We start from the raw sequence: 21,017 nt of genomic DNA on the forward strand, positions 1-21,017 counted from the left end.
CTGAAGTAGAACAGTATGTGTAATTGTTTATTACCTATCTGTTAATGGTATTCTCATCTTCCTCTTTTTAGAGACCAAAGGTTACATATGGATCTTATTGTCTTTTTTTTTTTTGTTAGAGAAGCTGCCTCTAAGCAAGAGGCTACCAAATTAAAGAAAATTTGGTGTTTGAACTTTTAGTCACAATAGCAAGGCATATATGAAGTTTTAACATAAAGGGAAAAATACAAACTGTATACTTTAAAAGAGTTTACGCTGAAAAAAGTACTTTTGTTCTAACCAGTCAAATTTACTATCTATTAGAATGAAGGCAAGCTCTTAGGATTTTATCAAAAAGTAACAATGTTCAAAAATTCGATTTTACCATTTAGCTTAATATAAACTATATTTTACATTGAGCCACAAAGTGATTCATTTTTAGAGTCCTTGAGATTCAGACTACGCTAAAAAATTACTCTGTTATTTGATGCTTTTTTCATGCAGTCATTCTCTTCTTATTAAAGTTATGTTGCATTAAGCAATCCCTATATATACAGACTGAATTTCAAGCCATTTCATAATATCATAGATCATGATGAACACTTTACACTAGATAATTTGGCTGCAGAAAGAAAGTCTGTTCATTTGGAGGTGGATTGAACATTTAGAGCTAAATGTTTTATCTCAGATTTGTAGCAATCATAAAATATTACCTCAGCAAATGTTTTCTGAGGAAGACTTGCTAAATTCAGATGCAACAAACATCACATATCTAAAGCAAAATATTATATACTCTTAGTATAAATGACTTTTAGACTGGAACTTTATCCATTCTTCAGCTCAAATGTTTTAAGTTAATATTTATGCTGAAGACTGGGAAAAGCTTCATGGAAGAAACACTGTCTTCAGTTATGTGTCTTCATTTCTTTAAATAAAATAGCTTGGTTGTTTTCAACCTGTAGTTATATCTCTAAAGACATTTCTAGTACTTCTCTAGGGAAAACACTGTCACTGATTTACTTTCCTAACATAGCTTGAATCTTTTGCCATAGTGGGTTTTCTTAAACATTTGAAGTTATTCCTCAGTTTACAAAATGCCATGTTATGCCTAATCTTGTAGATAGTTCTCTGTAAATAAAAAGGATACAAACTTCTAGGACTACTGATTGTGGTAACTTAGTGTGCGATGGGGGGAAGGAGGGGGGAAGTGGAATTGAAACTCCCAGCTGTAGCTGATTGACTGTGTCATGAAATATAGCTTTTGAGAGAGCAGGAATTTTGCAAAAGTTCACTGAAATGAGTTTCACTAAGGTTGAAATAGAAGGCCAAATGATAATCATTAAAAGATTTTTCAGAAGGACTTTTTATTAGATTTTTTATACCTTATATGAACAAACAAAACTTGAATGAATGTCTTCACATGCAAAAATTATTAGCAAACTGACCTTTGTGCTCTTGTATTTTTTACACTTGCTCAGTGACTTTGGAAGTTTGTTAATTCAGTGCATGAACATAATAAACTTTGATTAAGGAAAACCCTTACTTAGTTCTATAGATTATCAAAACTATTTTTTTTAATCATGCAAAATTTTGAATTTATTTTTTATACCGTTGCTTTTTAAAAGTACTCTGATGCATTGCTTCAGGATTGCAGTAACCAAATTATTTGTTGAATCTGAAAAATTAAAACTGCAAATTCAAAACAATAGGTTTAGTAAAGTGTAACTGATAAATCTAAGAAATTTACAACAAAGTAATTTAAATATTGAAACTTACTTTTAAAACAACATACTGTGTACCTGAAAACAGTAATGCTGTGCCATCCAGTATCTGCTCTGTTCTGTTCCTTGGGAAACAGAAAGAACAATGGATCTCTGTCCCCTGGGTATTTTGGGACAGAGAATGTCATAAGGGTTATATTTAGTCACTAGGAAGGGTACTGCATGTGTCATAAAGTAGCATCCCTTTGGTGCTGACTTATTCAAAGTCATACAGTCCTGGACTTTTCTTACCTTCCTCCTTAGTGAATCTGACAAATGCAGCTGGTATCAGGGTGAGAGCACAGGACCATACAAAGAAAAATACAGCACAGCATAAATTGGTCACTTAAAACTACACTGAGTCCTGAGATTCTGCTATAGCTGTTGTGAGGCCTTTGAGGGGAAAGGTTCATTTCTGTATGCTTTTATTTCCTTGTTGCGCAGTCCTTGTTATAAGTTATTTTTTCATGGAAGTGACAAAAAAAGGAAATGATTGACTAGGATTTAAAAACAATAAGCAACCCTTATATTCATTAATTAACCAGAATAAAAATATTTATTTTTAAAACAGGGCAAAACCATTTTCTGTTAATTTCGCGGGTGCCCCTAATACACTTATTTCATAGGGAAGCAACTAAAAGTTTTTTGAAGTCACAGGCTTTGTTTGTTGTATACTTATCCTGGATGAAATAGACCTGAGGAAACCACAACCCCAGTCCCACTCCCCAGCCCTCCACCCTGCTTGCCTCCCCCCAGTATAAGCCTGTTACACCTGAAAGATTTGTTCAGAATGTCCAGTGGGAACCTGGAAATCGTAATAATTTGTAGTATCGATTGTGTGAAGCTATGCAGCTGGGGCCTCTAGTGAATAGACAGGAATAGACATTTTATTGATTAACTTTTACAGTCATATTTTCAGGACTCTGCTGCAACATAATTTTCACTTCCCAGCTTTGTGCTGCTGCATCATGAAACTTGGATTCTTCTCTCTTAACATTTACCCACCTGAGAGAAACAGTACAGACTTTTCTTTTTTTAGCTGTGCTCCACAGAAATGCATAATATTTAGTGTAGCGAATTCTTTTAAATTTCGCCTCTGCTGTCACAATAAAATGAAAAATCTTCACAAGTGATGTTAGTAAGTATTGAATAAGTTGCACATCCTCTCTAACCCCCACATTAGATGCTATTTGTAACATCTTCTCGTAATTCTATTTCTCCTTTGCATTTTCATTCTTATGTTTTAAATGGATAAGTTTCTGGCAAAAGCAGCCTTCCTCTTTACATCCACAAATTCCAGAACTGCTTAAAAGGAAAACCAGAACAGCCCCATAATAAAATCTATGCTTTTATTAGTTAGTGAAATTTTAAAAGAGGAAGACAAAATGCTCACTTGAAAATCTGAAAGGAATTATCAGAAAAATCTGATTCATTTTCAGGAGTGACATACTGCATTAACTAAAATTGCTTATAAGATTACTGAGAGGACTGGATTTCAGTACAGTTGCTAATAATTTTTTAAAAAATCTGTAGATGTACTGAAGTCTTATACAAGCAAATCTCAAAAAACTTTTTTTCCCCCATTTCTGGTGCTATTAATTTCCAGAAAAGAACAAAAATGGCATTGTGCCATTGTGAAAAGAACTGTTGCATATTTGCTGGTTTCTTTAGTACGGGTTACTTTGTACATTAGATTCCTAAGCCATTTCTCTTTCATGCACTTAGAAAATTACCAGTGAAAATCCTCATCCCTTTTATTCATTTAGTGGCTGTTTATTATTAGTTATTTTATGCACTTTCCTGTGAACCCTGTTTTTGACATAAGTTTAATAATGCCTTGTGGGCTAAATATTCACCACCCCATCATCACTGATCTTAGTATGATTTAAATGTCTGTCACCCCACTACTTTCTCTATTCTGTGTTGCTATTAACATCTTCTAATTATAGCAATGCTTAAGATATTCGTGGTCATGTTTCCTTTTGTCCTTCCCCTCTCATCAGAGACATGATGGTGTGCACCATATGGAGCTACAACTGAGGCAGAAGCTCTCCCATCCATCACAAAAGGTTCACTTTGTTTACCATTGCCAAACTTATGACTGAATAATTCCTATTTTGTTTCAAAGAATCAGGAAAGGTGTGGAGGACTTAAAGGTAAGAACAACAACATCAAAGAAGGAGGATAAGTAGCAACTTTCTTAAGACCTCAGTGTCTACTGGTCCTGGATAAAGTAGAATTAGTCTCAATCAGGTGAAGTACTAGAAAATTTGAGGTGTTTCAGTTTGTTCTTATGCATGGAAAATTAATGTATTATTTAGCAAACTGATTAATAGTAGTATCAGATTTTAATGGCATCCTAGGCTCCAATATTTCAAACATACGTGAATGCAAGTCACAGTTTCACAGTTTTGTGAAACCAATTACCCTATAAACATGTGAAAAGCTGTTCACAAGCCTGCAAGACTGAAGATGAAAACTTTTCTAAGGATCACTTATGATTTTGTTTTGTAGTCGTGATGTTGTATTATAAAAGTATTGAATTATGATATAAGGAATTACAGGAAATCTCCAAAACATCTGACTGTATTTTAATTTAGGTTAATTTAATAGAAATCCAAATTAGTGTTTGTGTGTGTGATTTAGTTAAAGAACAGGGAAATGGTATTCCCTCTTCTGAATCTTTGTGGAGATATTAAATAAGATCAGAGTAGTGTTTCAGTAACTTATATATTCTAGGTAGATAATCCCCTAAATGCTTAGGACTCTGTGCATATCATGTTAACTGAATTTCTAGATTTTCTATATAGTTTCTTTCTTCTTTTCTATTTTGACATATCTATGCTAAAGCTTCTTACAGTTGTGGTAACCTTTTAATTATGAATTAGGCAAGGCAAATTTAAAAACTTTTAAAGTAAAAACTTGAAATTTTTTAAATGTTTATTAAATAAATTAGATGCAAAATATTAAAAAATATTTCTTAGAGCATTTTTTTACACTGCACAAAATCAGGACTTACTATAGTTCCCAGTTTTAACCAGAAAGTTCTAAAGGTTATTGTGACATAGCTGAAGGCTGCTTGACTCCATTACTTTATCTTTTTCTCTAAGAGAAATTGCAAATCTGAAATATTTTAATAAGCTTGTGCCATTTAGTTTGATTTTTAATTTCTAAATATTAATGGAAAAAGTAAGACATTAAGTAAATAAAAATTTGTGTTTATAGGATATGATCCTATACATTTGTGTCTTCCCAGACACTATAGTTATGACTGAGAAAAGCTGAATTGATTGCAATGGAAATCTACCTGACAGTAAGTATTTGCAGTGGCAGACGAAATTATTTAAGAAAAGAGAATATAAAATTAAGAAAGACAGATGGACTCATAAGAGTGAAATACAAATAGTCTGAATCAGGATTGATTTCAACATAATGTGGTGGAGGAATCCCCGCTTATTGATCAACTTTAAAGCCCATGCACAGCACTTAAAAAGATAAAGTAAGCAAGGTCAGATAATCAAAGCATTTAAATAGTAAAAACAGCAACTGCCACTGTAGACTGCTAAAATAAATCCATAATACAAATTGCTTTAGCAAAAAGTGGATGAGCAGCTGATCTTCCTATTGAACTTTTATACTGTTCAGTGACCACACTGGGGAGAGGATTGGAAGAAATGCCTTGAAGATCAATATTGAGTGAGAGGTAGCAGGGATTCATTCTGAACATGAAAGAATTAGGAGTATGAGAGTAGAGATCCTGAGGAAATGTCATCAAGGAAGGACCGATCTTTTAAAATATCACACATATTATATGAGCATAGTATTATTTGATATCCTGTTATGATCCTTGAGCATTCAAAGCTTACTAAAACAGAAATTAACTTATTGAAAAAAACCAAAAATATGACTAATGATTTTAATGAAATTAGTTCTAAGAATTCAGTAACCTCTGTCTTCAAAACTAGGGGAATTTTAATCTTCTTAATTAGTATGGTGTTCAGTTGAGGCTGCTACTATCCAGCCATATGTATTACAAGTTTTTGCTGAATAGGGATAATGAACCAGAATATTGTATTTTTTATCTTTTTTTGATCTTTTTGTTTTTTTCAAAGATCAACATGCACCTGTAATTAACATGTTTAATGTAAGTGCTATTTCTTCAGATCTATTTGAAATACTATTTTTGCAGACATTTTAATTATTCTGTGGAAACTACAATGCTGTAATGCAAGTGCTTCAAATTTCAGTTTTTTCTAAACCTATTTGGGATTTTCATTTTAAAATAGGTGTCAAAAATATTTTTTATTTATACATTAATTTTTTTCAGCAATATTCAAAGAGTATTTGTGAGAAAGAAATACTAGAAGTGGAAGTACTACAGTAGCTCATTGTTTCAAATATGTTGTTTTCATTCACTGTTTTATTATATCATTGTATGAGAAACACTGCATTTTCATAGATATATTATCCCTTTAAAATGAAGAATCCTTTTTTCTTTATTTTTGACCATGATCTTCCTTTATTTTCAGGCTCATTATCCTACCTATAAAAAAGGTGCTATTGTTGGAAATTAATAATCCAAGGTGTGACAGTATTTGTATTTTAAACAATAAAAAAGGAACACTAAAACTAGAGTGTTTCAAGGATATAGAAAATATATTAAAAAAAAAAAAGAAAAAAGTAAAGTGAGCATTTGTGTTCTCTTAGAAGATCTTTTTTGACAAAATACTTTAGAGTAACTGATTTCCAAAATCATGACGTTTGTTCTCTGTGGTAACTGTACCATGCACCTTCTTGTAATGCATAATTATTTACAAGCACTATTGGCTCAATTTTTGCTGTATGAATTGCTGATTACAGCAATTTCAATGGTAAAATTGTGAAAAACCATATTCATAGCTGTCAAAGAAAGGTCAGCTTATTTGCATTCATTAGGAACTTGGAGGGCCATACCACATGCCTTTCCTCTGGGATTCTTACAGTTATTGATTTGTATACAGCTGCAGGAAAAATTAGTTGGAATTATATTTCACTTACCACTGGAGGCTGTATATTAATAACAACGGAGTTCTACATTAAAAAAAATAGAACCAGCAAATTAAATAATTGTCATTTTTAAAAACTAAAATTGTTATACTTAACTTTTTAAAAATAATCTCTTTTGAATAGCTGGAGGAAATCTTTTAGTGAACTTTTAAAAATACTCACAGTACTTTTATTTGCACAAAAATGCATAGGTACTTATACTAATGTGACATAAAGTATTCAAAACTTCATATTTAGTAGTGGTCTTTACAGATGCTTGTAAACCAAATATGCTTAGCCTTCCTTATATAGTGAATTTTTCTTTTATAGCTGTATAATTACTATCCCCAAAATTTAAAATATGAATAATCCTGTCTTTAAAAAAATCTTACATTTGTTCTCTAGGCATTAAAGGCCTTTCAATATCAAGAGCTGTGTAAAATCATAAGGAAATGTTATAGCCATCCTTGACTGCTATCTTAGGTAAAAAAAAATATGGCTTATGTCTTCAAAAAATGTCTGCATGGGTAATATACCAACAATGTGAGGTCAGGTAAAGCCCATTGTCAAACTGTTACAAACCTTTGTCTAAATGGAGAAAACTTCAGATTTACAGATAGCAATGATGCTCAGGTGGTATGCATTTGAAACCTTGTTTGTATTACATTGATAAATACTGTACATGATTAGTGCATATTTCTGTGAACTTTTAACACTTTAAATGGATTAGAATGTCTTATTTTGATCATATCCATATTGTTCATTAAGATAAGATTAGGTACTTAAAAAATGTTTGGCTTGTTTCCATTACACTCAAAAATGTTTAAAGTAGAAAATACAGAATACAGTTTTCCATAGTGTGCATATATAACACATGTTTGAGATTAATCAAATCATGGTCACCTCTAATTAGCAGCAGGGATCAATTCCAACATGGGACAGGGCCAGATGACTAAGAAATGAAGCATATATTTAAAAGATGCAGCATACTAAGAAAAGAAAAATAGGTTATGACTTATGACTTAAAAATACTGCAAAGTTTTAAACCTGTGGTTCTGTGCATGTGGTTTAAACATTGTATTTTGCTTTTTTCTTTTGCTGAGCCAAAAAATTTCATAACCCTACAGTTTTGTAGGTAAACACAGTTTTCTTTCAAAGTTAATTCTTTCCATTCTTCATAATTAATAGAGTAAAAAACCCCTGAACTTTGCAACTTCAGATGAGCAGCTTTTTATTTTCAAACTTTTATTTTCTAAAAATGCCTGATTTGTATGCCAAAATTCTCTCCTTTACCATGGCACTTGATTAACACCACAGGAAAAGCAGTGATCCAGGACATACACTGAAATAAGTTGAATCTTTTCTCCTGTTTTTGTTTAGGTTTTTTTTGTTTGTTTGTTTGTTTGTTTTAAAGAGGAAGTTTTATAGCTGATGAAGAAGAAAACTCTAGGAAAAGAAATGTCATTGAGTGATGAAGACAACTGGAGACTTAGACACTTTCCCGTCCTTTCCTTCAGACACAATGAAAATACTAACTCTAAATTTTCTGAATATCCAGCGTGAGATGCTGCTGCCTGATCTGTAGCAAACTGAACTTTGCTAAGAACTACTGTAGCCAATGTAAATTTGCTTTGAACAGTTAAAAGTCTTTACAGAGAAGAATTAAGAAAAGATATGAGAAAACAATGTTCAGTTGTGTCCTGTCTCTGACTGGGAGTTTGTGCCAAGGTCATTCTCATTGCATTTAGGGCTATAGCTCCTGAGCACATACAAGTTTTTCTGTCTCTGAGAGATTCAATAACTGCTAAACTTGCCTATGAAAAGGGGAAAGCACTACAAGAAAGTCTAGAGACCAATTCCTTTTAGATCAACATGGAATAATGTTAGTTCAAACGGTTAGTTCAAAATAAAAGAGAAATTAATCTCTGTTCTCATATATCCCAAATGAGAGCACTGATAGAAAGCATTTCACAATTTATTTTTGCTTAATGTGAGGCTCCTTATCTTCTTTTACCCCATGTTCCCAAATCCATTTACTTCAGCTGCCCATGCATAAAATGATAATAGAGATGTGTTCTCATATCATGGATGCTGATATTTATGAAGCACTCAGACGCCATTGGGTTGAAAATCAGTGGCTTTATTTATGTTGTCTTTTTTGTTGTGTCACAATGTGAGCTTTATTTCTCAGTTTAAGTCATGTAAGCTGATGTATAGAGACATTAGCTATAGGTTGCAGATTCAGAATTTGCCATTGAATGGACTAGAACTTGGTTCCAGGGTCTTGTTTTGAACTTAATTATTTTGTGCAGTGTCCATGATTTTTAAAAATAATTACATGAGTATTAATTTGTAGGTTTTGGAAACTCAGATAGAGTGAAAGATATTTTTTCATCCATATCAGCACTTGAATATTGTACTTTACACACTAAAAGATAAATTATAAGAAATCAAAATGTTTAAGTATTTGTCCGCTAAGTGATAAAAGATATCATACAAGCTGGGTGATTAAATGAAGGGATATTATCGAATTATAAATCTAAAAACATGTAAATATGCTTACATAGGTTAGACAGACATTATTACACTTGGCAACATTAATTCTCATGTATTTGGAATGCTGAATATTTGAATTTGCCACACTAATGTTTTTTTAAAGTAAAATCAGCATCAGAGCCTGGTTCCAAGTCAAAGAGAATTCAAGAGGCACCCAACTTAAAAGTAAAATTGGATTCACCTCTTTTATATGGATATTTTTCAGAAGGAACACCTGTGAAGGGGTTCCTTGCTCAGTGTGCTGCATTTTCTGACTTAATCAGATCAGACTAAGGTTTGGCAAGTAGTTTCTCTAGCAGGGAAGTCACAAGGTATCAAGAAGACTCAGGATAATTAAGGGCCATAGCACAGCACTGACCTAAGGACACAAGAACTTTTCAGCAGAATGGATGTAGAACTTAGACAGATGATCATGCACTCTCTCTCCATGCACATTCTTTCATATATTTATTTGTTAATATCTTCCATTGAAATATAGATATAATTTTCATTTACACGTTTCAAGATAATTTGGCCTCAAGCATAAACCCAGCAAGACAAATTTCAATCCAAACAGAAGAAGCTGAGCAAAGCTCTAGGAAACTCAAAACCATGTCCAATAATGGGAAATTTTGTGGTAGGTGGAAGAATGATAGACAACTGTAATGGCACCCTGACAATCAATGAAGCTACAACAACTGAGGTTTTATAATGACATCAGCTTGCTGAAACTGGTGAGTGTGCAGAGGATTTTTTGCTCATAGACATTAAATGAAATTGAAAATAATGAATTCTAATGAAGAAAATTTAATCTTGAGGTAAAAATAATACTGCCTTGCTGCGTTCCGTGGGTTTCTGGGCTTGTATGAATCCAATCCGGCCAGCACGAATCCAAGCCCAGCACGGAACCAGCATAGACGAAGGACAAAAGACAAGGAGCGCTCTTCCTCCACGTGGGTGTAGGTATCCGTTTATTAGCTTGAGACAGGACGTGAGATGGTGCAGCCACCCAGGTGAAGAAAAAGAGACCCCAGACCGCCTGCTATGGGGTTTTGTCCAGGGGAGAGGGGGCGGGGAAAGAGGACCGTGGCCAATGGGATGCCAATGGGGAGGGACCACCCATGGGACAGCCACCAAACCGGGTGTAGGAGGGAACACCCAGATGCAATGCAACACTGCCTTGCCTATGCTTTTCAGAATTATATATTAGCCCTTCAAGGATAAACATCATCAATATCATGCAAAAATTCAAAATAATTTTTTAAAGCTGGGAAATAATCTTGTTATTTTTTCATGAATATTTTTTCAAAATTTTAGTCAGAGCCTTATAAGGAATGGACTTGAATTTGTCATATATTGCTGTCTTCAACACAATGTACAACAGCCAGCACTTTCTTCTAGAACCAAGAAGATGATTGAAAGAGTGCCATAGTTCTGTTTGATTTTACCTTTGATTTTAAGTTAATTGATTTACATTAATTTGGAATTCCCTTTCAGATGGATATTTCAGTTGTCAGAATTCATAAAGGCAATATACATTCTCTTTTTAAGTCTGGTAACCCTTAAGATTACATGAGAGCCCTTTTTGAGGCTAAAGGAACTTTTGGCCTGCAAAAAACCACTTGAATGCTTTGAAGTAGAAACTTTTATCATAGGACATGACAATACTGAGTCCATCCTTTTTGTTATAGATTTTTCACCAGATTCGAGTGTTTTCTTGTGGATTGTAGTGTTGACAACTGTTAGCCCACTCAATTCCTATCAAAAATGAATGGAATTTGTCTGAGTGGCTTGGTGATTTTGTTTTGGTTTCATGGGGAGTTTGTTTGTTTGTTTGTTTGTTTTTTGTCTGCAGCTGTTGTGGCCCAGTTCTCTTGGTGCTTTAAGGGGAAGGTTGCTTGATTTGCTCTGAGTGGTGCAAAGGACAAACAACAAAATTCTTGGGTGATTCAGTATCAAACTTTTACTTCCAAACTTTAGAACATTTAAGGTAAAACAAAGTACTTGGCAAATTTAAAATGTAGCCATTTTAGTTAGACAATCAATAATAAAGAGCAAAAAATTAACTTGAGAAAATGCATAAGAGAAAAGGAAAAAAGTGAAAGAAAGTATAAAAGTAGCAAGGTATAGAATCAGCACCTGTGGATCCAGAAATGAGACCTGATTGTTGAAATTTTGAGGCCTCTTGGTCAAAGAGATGTTGCAGTCCTGATCCACCAGGGGTGGAGGAAGCCTTCAGTTTGGAGTGAGAAAAATAGTTGCAATATTTCATACCTAATGATATTTCTGTATGAAAAAAAATTACAAATTTTAAAGAATGCATGAACAATAGCTGTGGTGATAACTTCTAACTGTTATCTAGCAATTTACATTCAAAGATGTTATATTTTGCTAAGGGTGTGTAATTTAAGTCAATTTTTTTAAAGAATACTAGAATTTTGTATAGATGCGTGTGTATTTATGTATTTATTGGGGAATAAAACTGATTTTTATAGATTGGGACTTTGGAGCACAAGACAGTGAAGTGTCTTGTCTTAGGTATCACCAAAGATAAAAAGAACAATACCATTTGAATAAAGGAACATGAAAAAGACCAATTTATAACAGCAAATGAGTATGGGAATCCACAGGAGCCACCTAGTCTACAGAAACTCTCTGTAGGAACTGAGAGTTCATAGGAAAAAAGGCAGTGCCTTTTTAAAATTTTTCTTTCTATAAGAAAGGGAACAGGCTACTTGGTGTTTATTAAAGGGGGAAAATGCACACAGTCTGACAATATTTGCATTCTGTTTTACTCTTGTCCGCTCTGGAGGTTTGGATTAAATTCATATTCTATTGATAAAGCCATGTAAACTCAAGAAAACTAGTTTTCTCTGCCTCCCCTTCTCTGCATATGTATTTATATAGAGATGTGTCTTTTTTGTTTATTTATTTATTTTTACTTCTGACTCAACACAGCTGTGTAAAAATAGTGTAGTTTGAGTGCTTATCCTTTTCATCTGTGTAATTAATACACAGGAAAGAAAGCATTGAGATAAGTGGAACAACACAATAAAATGTTGGTTGAAATGAGATACTTTTAGAAAAAGAAATATTTTGCAGGAATGAAAGCTTTTCCATCTAAATTATACCATGTAATCTAAACTGGTTTTAAGCTTAAAAAGCATGCAAATCACAATAAAACTGGAAGAAGGGATTGGCTGGACACAAGGGAAACATTGCCATTTGCAGGAGGAGCTTTTAGAAGAGCAGTCTCAGGTGAGAATTCTCCAGCTGGACTAGGGCTCAGAGAAAAAAATGATAAAAAACTATAGTACTCAGGTAATAGCCTCAGTACAGTATATGAAATTGAAGCTTAATATTTGAAGTAGCGTAAATGAATGCTCCTAACTTAATATTCCACTAAAAAAGGAAATATTATTTAAATAACATTACCTGCAAAATTCACTTTCAGCACACGAGAGTTATTACTGAAAATATTTAGTCAACATGAAAGAACGTTACTTCTTTTTAAATTATTGTGGGTGGGATTCATCTTGTCTAACTTTAGATTTCCACTTTAGGTGGAAATACAGGAGCGAGGTCCCTAAGTTCTCGTTATGGTTGTTGGAGAACTTTATCAATTCAGGGAGTGGAATCAAGAGCTGAGCAAACATCAAACCAATCAAGTATTTGTTGCTAGTCTAAAAAAGTCTCCAGAGAAACATTCAACCAGGCCTCCACTCAATGCAATGGAAGAATATGTATGCCATCACACATAATCAACTAAATGCAGATGCACAAATTGATGATCTAAAGGTGAGTTACCTTTTCCCAGAAATTCATTAAATGCTACAAATTATTTTATTTATTTATTTGTTTATTATTATTAAATGTTTCACAGGCATTAATACAGATCATTGCTCTAAAAATATATATAAATACAAGGATTTAAAAGGGAGTGATTTATGACATAGAGGAAAAAAATTAAAATAGTAGATGATCTTTCCTGTGTCTGTGTCTTTTATTGTTTATATTTAGGGTCATTTTTTCTCTTGTATTTGGGTTTGTTTGTTTGGTTTTTGACAGTGTATTTTTTAATAGAAAAAAGGGGTTGACAGAATCTAAGACATGAGAAAATGGACAAATAGAAAAAATAGTAGAATGACTAATATTCTTTTCCACCCTACTGTTACCATACCAAATCAAAGTAGATTGATTATTTGCTGTATTATTTCACTAAAGAAGTGTATTAATTCTGAAGCTTGACTGAACTTTGAACAGAAAGAATATAATAATGTTTATTTAACTGAAATTTGTTGCCACCTGTGAACTAGATGGGTGCAAAATGTTTCCATTGAAAACCTTTAAACATCAGAGGAAAAATAAAAAAGATAGCAGGTTGGATAAAAGAAATATATTTTAGTTTTTGAAGGTTTCACTACATGCAATTTCAATGGAAAGAGTAGTTGAAGAATTTCTACACAACATTTAGATTAAATTTTTCACTTAGCTTTATAATGTTTTCTATTTCCAGTGTTTCTGACATATAACCCATCAGGGTACTAAAAAAAAATTTAAATACAGTAAATTTGTAGTCATTTCCTTGAATAAGTATTTCATAATAAGGTGATTTGAGAGAAAAGAAAGATTTAATGAAGAGGTAAATATGCAATGAAAATCAAATCAAGCAAGTGAAATAGTTAATCATGCTAACACTTGGATTATCAATGTATCATCATGCTAATTTTTTTATGCATGTGGATTCTTCCCGAATAGAGGCAGATTGCCACTGGGAGCAACTGGTGCCACTAAGCTTCCAAATTAGTCAGTTCTCCAGCTAAGTAGCTTGGGAAGGTGTGTTGAAGGTTTCATCTTTCTAAAGGCTCTATTTATTATCTTTACTTATGTAAAGAGTTCATTAGAAAGAATTTTACATTGAAATATGGTAACTTTTTAGCCTCCTTTAATGCAGTCACGCGTCTTTAACTAGCAGACATAAAACTGCTTAATTCTGCGGATATTAATGGATTCATATGTCATAAAGCCAGAAGAAACAGTGTAATCGAGTCTCATATGTGACACAATACAGGCCACAGGACTTCAGTGAATTAAGTGGCACATCATGTCGAAGTAAATGTGACTGAAATGGAGCATATTAAAATACAGCATACATTTTTAAAATACATTCTTGACTTAAAAAAGCCACTGAAACAGAATTTGTGACAATCCTTCATAGGTTCTCTCAATAAATCCAGCTTCTGAATACATGCAATATGTTGATTCTGTATCATTTTAGCCTCTTACTCAAAATGTCATATGAAACTTAATATAGAATTAAAGACTATTGTCTTTTCATCTTAATGAACAGTACCTGAAATCTCTTAAAACCAATACAGCTCATAGTAGGACAAGATGTGTTTACAGTACAGAAACAGTAATTTTTATATTTATATTAATCTAATTATATTAATCTACATGTGTTCTTTATATCTACAGTCAATGCAAATTAGTATGGATTTATGATATCAGTCCTTCAATAGTTTGAGTGGGATAGATTAGTAAACGCCAGGGTGGATTTATTTGAATCTCACAGTTAGTCTCAAAAAAGTATTATCAGAGAATTAGTAGATCATTATAGTATTAATTTCTACTTTTTAAAAAAAACCTCTCACAGTTTCTAAGACCATACAACTTAAAATGGTCTAGAATTTTTATTTTTAAGAGCTCTCCAAAAACTCTTAGGAACTCTACATAGGGAAGAAAAAATCTATATGTACTTCTGTGACTGGAAGGGTTTTTATACTAAACCAAGTACAGTGAATTCCATTGTTACTTTTGATTTCTTAAGTGTCTTCTTTTTTGATGGGGGAGAGATGCAGCTGTATGTAATGCCATTGAACAAATTACAGAAAGGATCTTATTTTTATACTGAAATTATTTTGATTAATTACATCCCACTTACTTTTTTTTTTTTTCTCTTAAGATACGTTTTGTGCACATGTGCAGTGTCATATGAGTGTATCTATGCAAATCAATGTCTATGGTCATGACTATATACAAATGGTCACATGCAATTTATAACAACTTTAGGACATGTTTGCACCTCAAAATATGACTTGTTCAAGATTCCTCTTGCCAGAGGAATTACTAACTTCTAGTTTTGTAATTAATTCTTATTCATGTGTTTTAAATTGATTGAACCAATCAAAAATAGAATCATTCATAATTTTAAAAATAGTTTTATAATTGGTTTAGTTTATCTGTGGGGGGTGTTTTTTAAAATGTTTTAAGGAATACTTTGGCAAGCATAGTTTAGCATCTCCAATACACTAATTTTCTCTGAAGTTTCTGAGAAGAGCTCAACTTCTTTCTTCCATGTCTAGTACTAAACCCCATGTTTTTAAAATCTTCACAAAGTTAATTTTAAATGTTCAGAAGTCTGGTAACTTAAAATAGCTTAACTTACCTTGCACTTGATTTTGCTTATCATGTTTTTAAGAACATTGCTCCATTACATATTTCTAAGTCAGTAGCACTAAGATATCAAATCTTTCTAAGCAGATCAAATTACTTGAATGGCTCATTTGTTTATTTGTTTGTTTGTTGCTGGCAACGATGATTAACTGGTATAGTGATTATGAGAACAGCATTTCACAGTGTTAGTATTCCATTTGAACTTGTAAGTAATTTTCTGTAAACAGCATTATTAGTAAACTTCTGTGTATTATGTTACTCAACACAATCTTATAAGTAACTTCAGATTTTAAACTGTATGGACTATATCTATCTAAAATAAGCAATATGTATCAAATTATTCCTTTTGATTTTGTTTCCCTTGAACAAAAAGTTTCTGTCAAAAGTGAAAAGATCTTTACTTTTCTAGTGGAATTCCTTTTCATTTCTCTCATTGTTATGGATCCATAAGTAAGCAATTTCACATTTTATTACAAAATAAGTAGAGGCAGGTGTCTAGAAGATGGGGAGAATGGCATACTCAATTTTCTTGTGGCATATATTAAAGCTTTAGGAACATATTTGCCTGGCCTTCTGCTGGATTTAGTCAAACTTCAGCTGATGGGTAAGTAAGCATTGTATAAACATTTTCTTTGTTGTACCAAAGTTTAACTTGTCTTCATTCCGACTTCATGATTTCTTCATTTTTGCATATAGTTGAGTGTTGTTAGCAACCAATACAGGAAAAACCAAACTGTCAATAAGAAAAGGCAAATAAAGCATGAAAAAGCCAGACATTGACTTACATATTGTTTTAATACAGAATAAGCAATATCTAATAAAAAAGTTCCATTGGCTTCCTTGTTGGTATTTAGTGTTACTGTTACTCTAACAATAGCTGTTATATTGCAGTCTTTTTTTTATGGTTGCTGTAAGACCATAAGTTTTACACATCTTCTAACTGCTCTATTTCTTTGAAACAGCTTTATCTTTTGAAAGGATAATATACTCAAGTTACACCAGTAAGCTGGCTGCAGCTTAAAATGAATTCTATTCAAGGTGATGTAACTACCTGTACAAAGTGGAATTAAGGGTATATGATCCACTTTTGCTTCATTGCATGCTTAGTGTTGTTGGGCAATTTAGGTTTATAAAAACGCTTCTGAGTGAGCACCAAAAAAAGAGCCTGAGAGTCATGGCTATGAAGACTCTTCCTTTCATTTCTCCTTATTATTCTTTAATCAGAACTATTGCTTGTAAGTCACGTGAGACCAATCTCCAAAATGCATGCCAATGAATAATTTACTCCTGATTTGGTACAATCTCAGGAGTCATTCAGGAAACCCACATGATGTATGCTGCTAAGTAGCAACCTGAATGAGGGGAGCATGCTGCTGCTTTGCCATTTCTGCTTACATAAATTTTAACTTCTATATCTAAAATACTTTATAGATTATGTTTTCATTGAATTTATACTTCCCTTAATTCCTCAATAATTGTTTTCTTTTCCAGATTAATTTTAGGAAATCTGTAGACAGCTCCATGCAAATGCCTTGTTTCAAAATGGAAATTTCTGTAATTATAGCCTCTATACACTGAGACACCTGACATTCTATGTATTGTATCTACTCTACAACAATTTATGTTTAGGTAAATTGGGATATAGAATAGTTGATGTTTTTTATGTTATATCACTTTATGACTTTTATCTTCTAGGTCAAATATAATTGAAAAAATATCTTAGTCTTGCTAAATTGACTTTACAATGCAAAAGGTAACTACACAATGAAGTAACGTTAACTTGGAGAAAACATTATTATATGAGAGGAACTTGAGTGGGAAACCATGTAGGCTAGTACCACTTACCTCTTTCTATGCTGTCAAGATGTGCACACAATCTCTGTTGCACTTATGTATTTAGAAAAGATCACACTCCAGTAAGGTTATAGCTGCTGGAACAGTTCCACAACCATTGTGAAAATTAAAGAATTGAAGTATACAATTTCTATTTCATTTTTCATCATCCATATTAAATATGCTTATAGATGGCAGCCAGATAATATTTTATATGAGGGAAAAAGCCCTGAGTTTTCAAATATATCATCCATATGTCTGATTTTTAATTTCCTTTCTTTGAATATATTTGCCAATAAAATATCCAGTGAATTTGACAAAGTCTTTTTATTTTTGGGGAATATTAGGTCATGTTTGCAGATGGGGAAGAGCAGAGGATGAGAAAATGTTATACATTGAGAAAACATTATGATTTCATGCTATGTGTTCTGATGCAGAAAAAAATCCAAAATTGTCTAGTTCCGTGCATTCAGCTAGATTTAGGAAAAGATCTTTAAAAAGAGAAATTGAAGTAATCATGCATATGCATACATATAATGTTTATGTACCTTTCCTGCAGAAGAAAATGTGCATTAGTATTCACATTTGACATCCAAGGTATGTTGAAATTACTAAAATATTCAATGAGCAGGAAGGAAGGAAATGTCATGTTGTGATATTCAGGAACCTCTAGATATCCACAAGAAACTGTAAAATTATGATATTTTACAGGAGGTCAGAAATTACAGACTATGACCTTGTGCCTATTTTAGTGTGAAGAGTCTGTTTAGTCATTAAATAATGAGGAAATGGACCTCCTGCAAAAAAGATCAGTTAAGATCCACTGAGATTTGCTGCATGCAGTGCTTCTCTCTTTTCTTCAAAGAAACGTATTTTAAGGACTGAGTTTTATGAATAATTATTAAAAAGGCTGCAAGGGGCCATTTAATACATAGCAGTATATGTATATAATATAGCATGAAGAATCCTGAACTCTTTTGGAAAAGAATATTCAGGATTTAAAAGGGCATAAGTTTTTGATAAGATAACTGTATGTTCATCAAGTGATAGAATCACAGAGTGGTTTGGGTTGGAAGAGACCTTAAACATCACTTACTTCCAACCCCCTGTCATGGTCAGGGACACCTTCCATTAGACAGGTTGCTCCAAGCCCCACCCAACTCTTCCTGGAACCTTCTTAGGGATAGAGCAACCACAACTTCTCTGGGCAACATATTCCAGTGTTTCACCACCTGCACAGTAAAGAATTTTCCCTTAATGCATAATCTAAACCTACTCTATTTCAGTTTGAAGCATTTCCCCCATATCCTGTCACTACATGTCCTTGTACAATGTCTTTCTCCATTTTTTTTGTAGGTCCCCATTAGGTACTGGAAGGCCACAATTAGGTCACCCTGAAGTCTTTTCTTTTCCTGGCTGAACAAGCCCAAGACTCTCAGGCTTTCCTCACAGAAGAGATGTTTCCATTCCTTTCATCATCCTGGAGGCCCTCCTCTGGACTGGCTTCAACAGGTCATTCTTCCTGTGCTATATGTGCTATAAGTTGACAAGGTAATGCTTTTGTTTCACCCCATAGCACTGTGTAATCATTTTACACAAAATGTTGCACACAATTATAAATAAAGTCTTCTCAATATCACTGCTGACTCAGTATTTGCAATTAGGAAAAAGCAGAGAATATATTAAGTGTCATTGCTATTGACCCTTTATATATATAAATTTATATATATATATATATATATATATATATATATATTTGTTTGTTTGTTTAGAGAGAGAGAGAAAGACTGAGGAGTAGATGATTAGCTGTTTAGTAAAATAAAAGGTTCAATGTTTTTAATACAAAATCCATTCTCATTGAATGTCCAGCAATTCTGCAGTCTTTCCCTCTAATTAATTTCCATGCTTTCTTCTCTAATTAATTTCTATGCTTTCTTCTCTGTTATCCATGATTCTTTCTCATTTCCCTCTTTTAAAACAATTTGTGAGGTTTTCTATTATTTGATTACTTAACTTCAGACTTCCAGAGTTTCCAACTTTCCCAATTCTAACTGCCTCACATCTTTCTGGCTAGAGTGTCAGGCTGAAAATTCTCTGAGGCTTCTGTGCTACAAGGGCAGAGTGGTGTAAGAAGTTTGGGTCATTGTCCCCATTCTGAATATGCTATGTATATCTTAACTATCCTTGTAGCCATCCATACTAAATGACAGTAAGAAAGCAGGGAGAAAAAGGGAGTTTTTTATTTTTTACTGAGCCATCCAAAATTTTGCCTACCAAATTTAGCAGGCACAAATCATGTTTTGAAATAAATTCAAAATTTTATAGTAGGTCTGAAGGTCACAAGAGATCTTCTGTTAGTCAAATTGTCTGGAACAATCAGTCAAAGGAAAGTCTTTGTCAGTGCTCCTGAATCAGTAGGGACAAAAGACATTACATGTTTCTTAAGAGGTTCTTAAAGATATCTATACTGTAATGTCATGTTCTACATTATTGTACTAATAGTTTGGTTATAGATTTGCAGCAAATATTTGTTCCTTGTTCAACACTTCTAATCAATTTAATTTCTCTGTTTTGTTTTCTGTGTTGCACTTCCCTTCATTTAGTCGTTCTCTCCAAATCTTTCCTTAGATTTTTCCTAGTCCTCCTTACTTCAGGAGGTCTACCATGGATTTGCACTGCACAGTGTATTTAATGACTTATTTGAAGATATGACAGTGTTAAAGTGTAGTGCAGAAATATTTGAGTTACATTTTTACTAAATTAATTACTCCATTTCTAATTGAAACCTATACAGAATATTTTCAGTTCAGTAATAACTGTAAATCATAACTCACACCCTCTGAAAAATAAAAAAATGTGTGGGGAAAGTTCTTGAATTTTATTCTATATTGCAACTGCTATCCTGTGACTGGAGCCCAAACAATTGGATATAAATCTTAGCAATGTATCCCCGAGTGCTACATTAGAGACATTCTTTTGTCTCTAATGTTGATGAACCTAACAATTAATGTTATGAATTCTTTGGATTTTTATTCAATAAGGCTGGTTTTTAGGCTGATGGCTCACATCTGTGCAAAGAAAATAGTTTCAACACCTGCAACATCTTTGTAAGCAAAGGAAGAGATCTCTTGTTGTCTGTTGTAACCAAAGATGCCAGAATTTCTGCACAATAGCAAAACCTTTGTTCTTTTCTTCTCAAGCCCTGCTTCTTGCTGTGCACATTTAAATTTTATCTCCTCTTCTCAGCACTAGAAGGCTCAGACACTGAATTCTGTGTGAAAATGAATAAACTGACTTTATACTCGATTCCCATGACAGAAATAAGGGCACTGGGGACTGTAGGACACACACACAAAAAAATTTGCAGAGGCTTTCCAAGTCTCACTATAGCTAAGTTTCTATGTAGCTTTTAGACACTGTATTAAAAGG

At 33.0% G+C, this 21,017-nt stretch overlaps 1 long non-coding RNA gene across 6 annotated transcripts in view; it reads left to right on the plus strand.

Moving 5' to 3' along the window:
- LOC115913634 overlaps positions 1-21,017 on the plus strand; it is a 33,628-nt gene that overhangs the window by 969 nt on the left and 11,642 nt on the right. For 2 of the 6 annotated variants that reach the window (XR_004061399.1, XR_004061397.1), the window contains exons 3-4: positions 3,743-17,384; positions 18,945-19,287. This is a non-coding gene — a long non-coding RNA (uncharacterized LOC115913634). Of the gene's footprint in view, positions 1-128; positions 17,385-18,944; positions 19,288-21,017 lie in introns of those variants that run through there. The other 4 variants (XR_004061400.1, XR_004061402.1, XR_004061398.1 and 1 more) reach the window with 4 other exon arrangements.

Source organism: Camarhynchus parvulus, chromosome 2, assembly GCF_901933205.1.
Source record: "Camarhynchus parvulus chromosome 2, STF_HiC, whole genome shotgun sequence".
In the NCBI taxonomy this organism is placed as follows: Eukaryota; Metazoa; Chordata; class Aves; order Passeriformes; family Thraupidae; genus Camarhynchus; species Camarhynchus parvulus.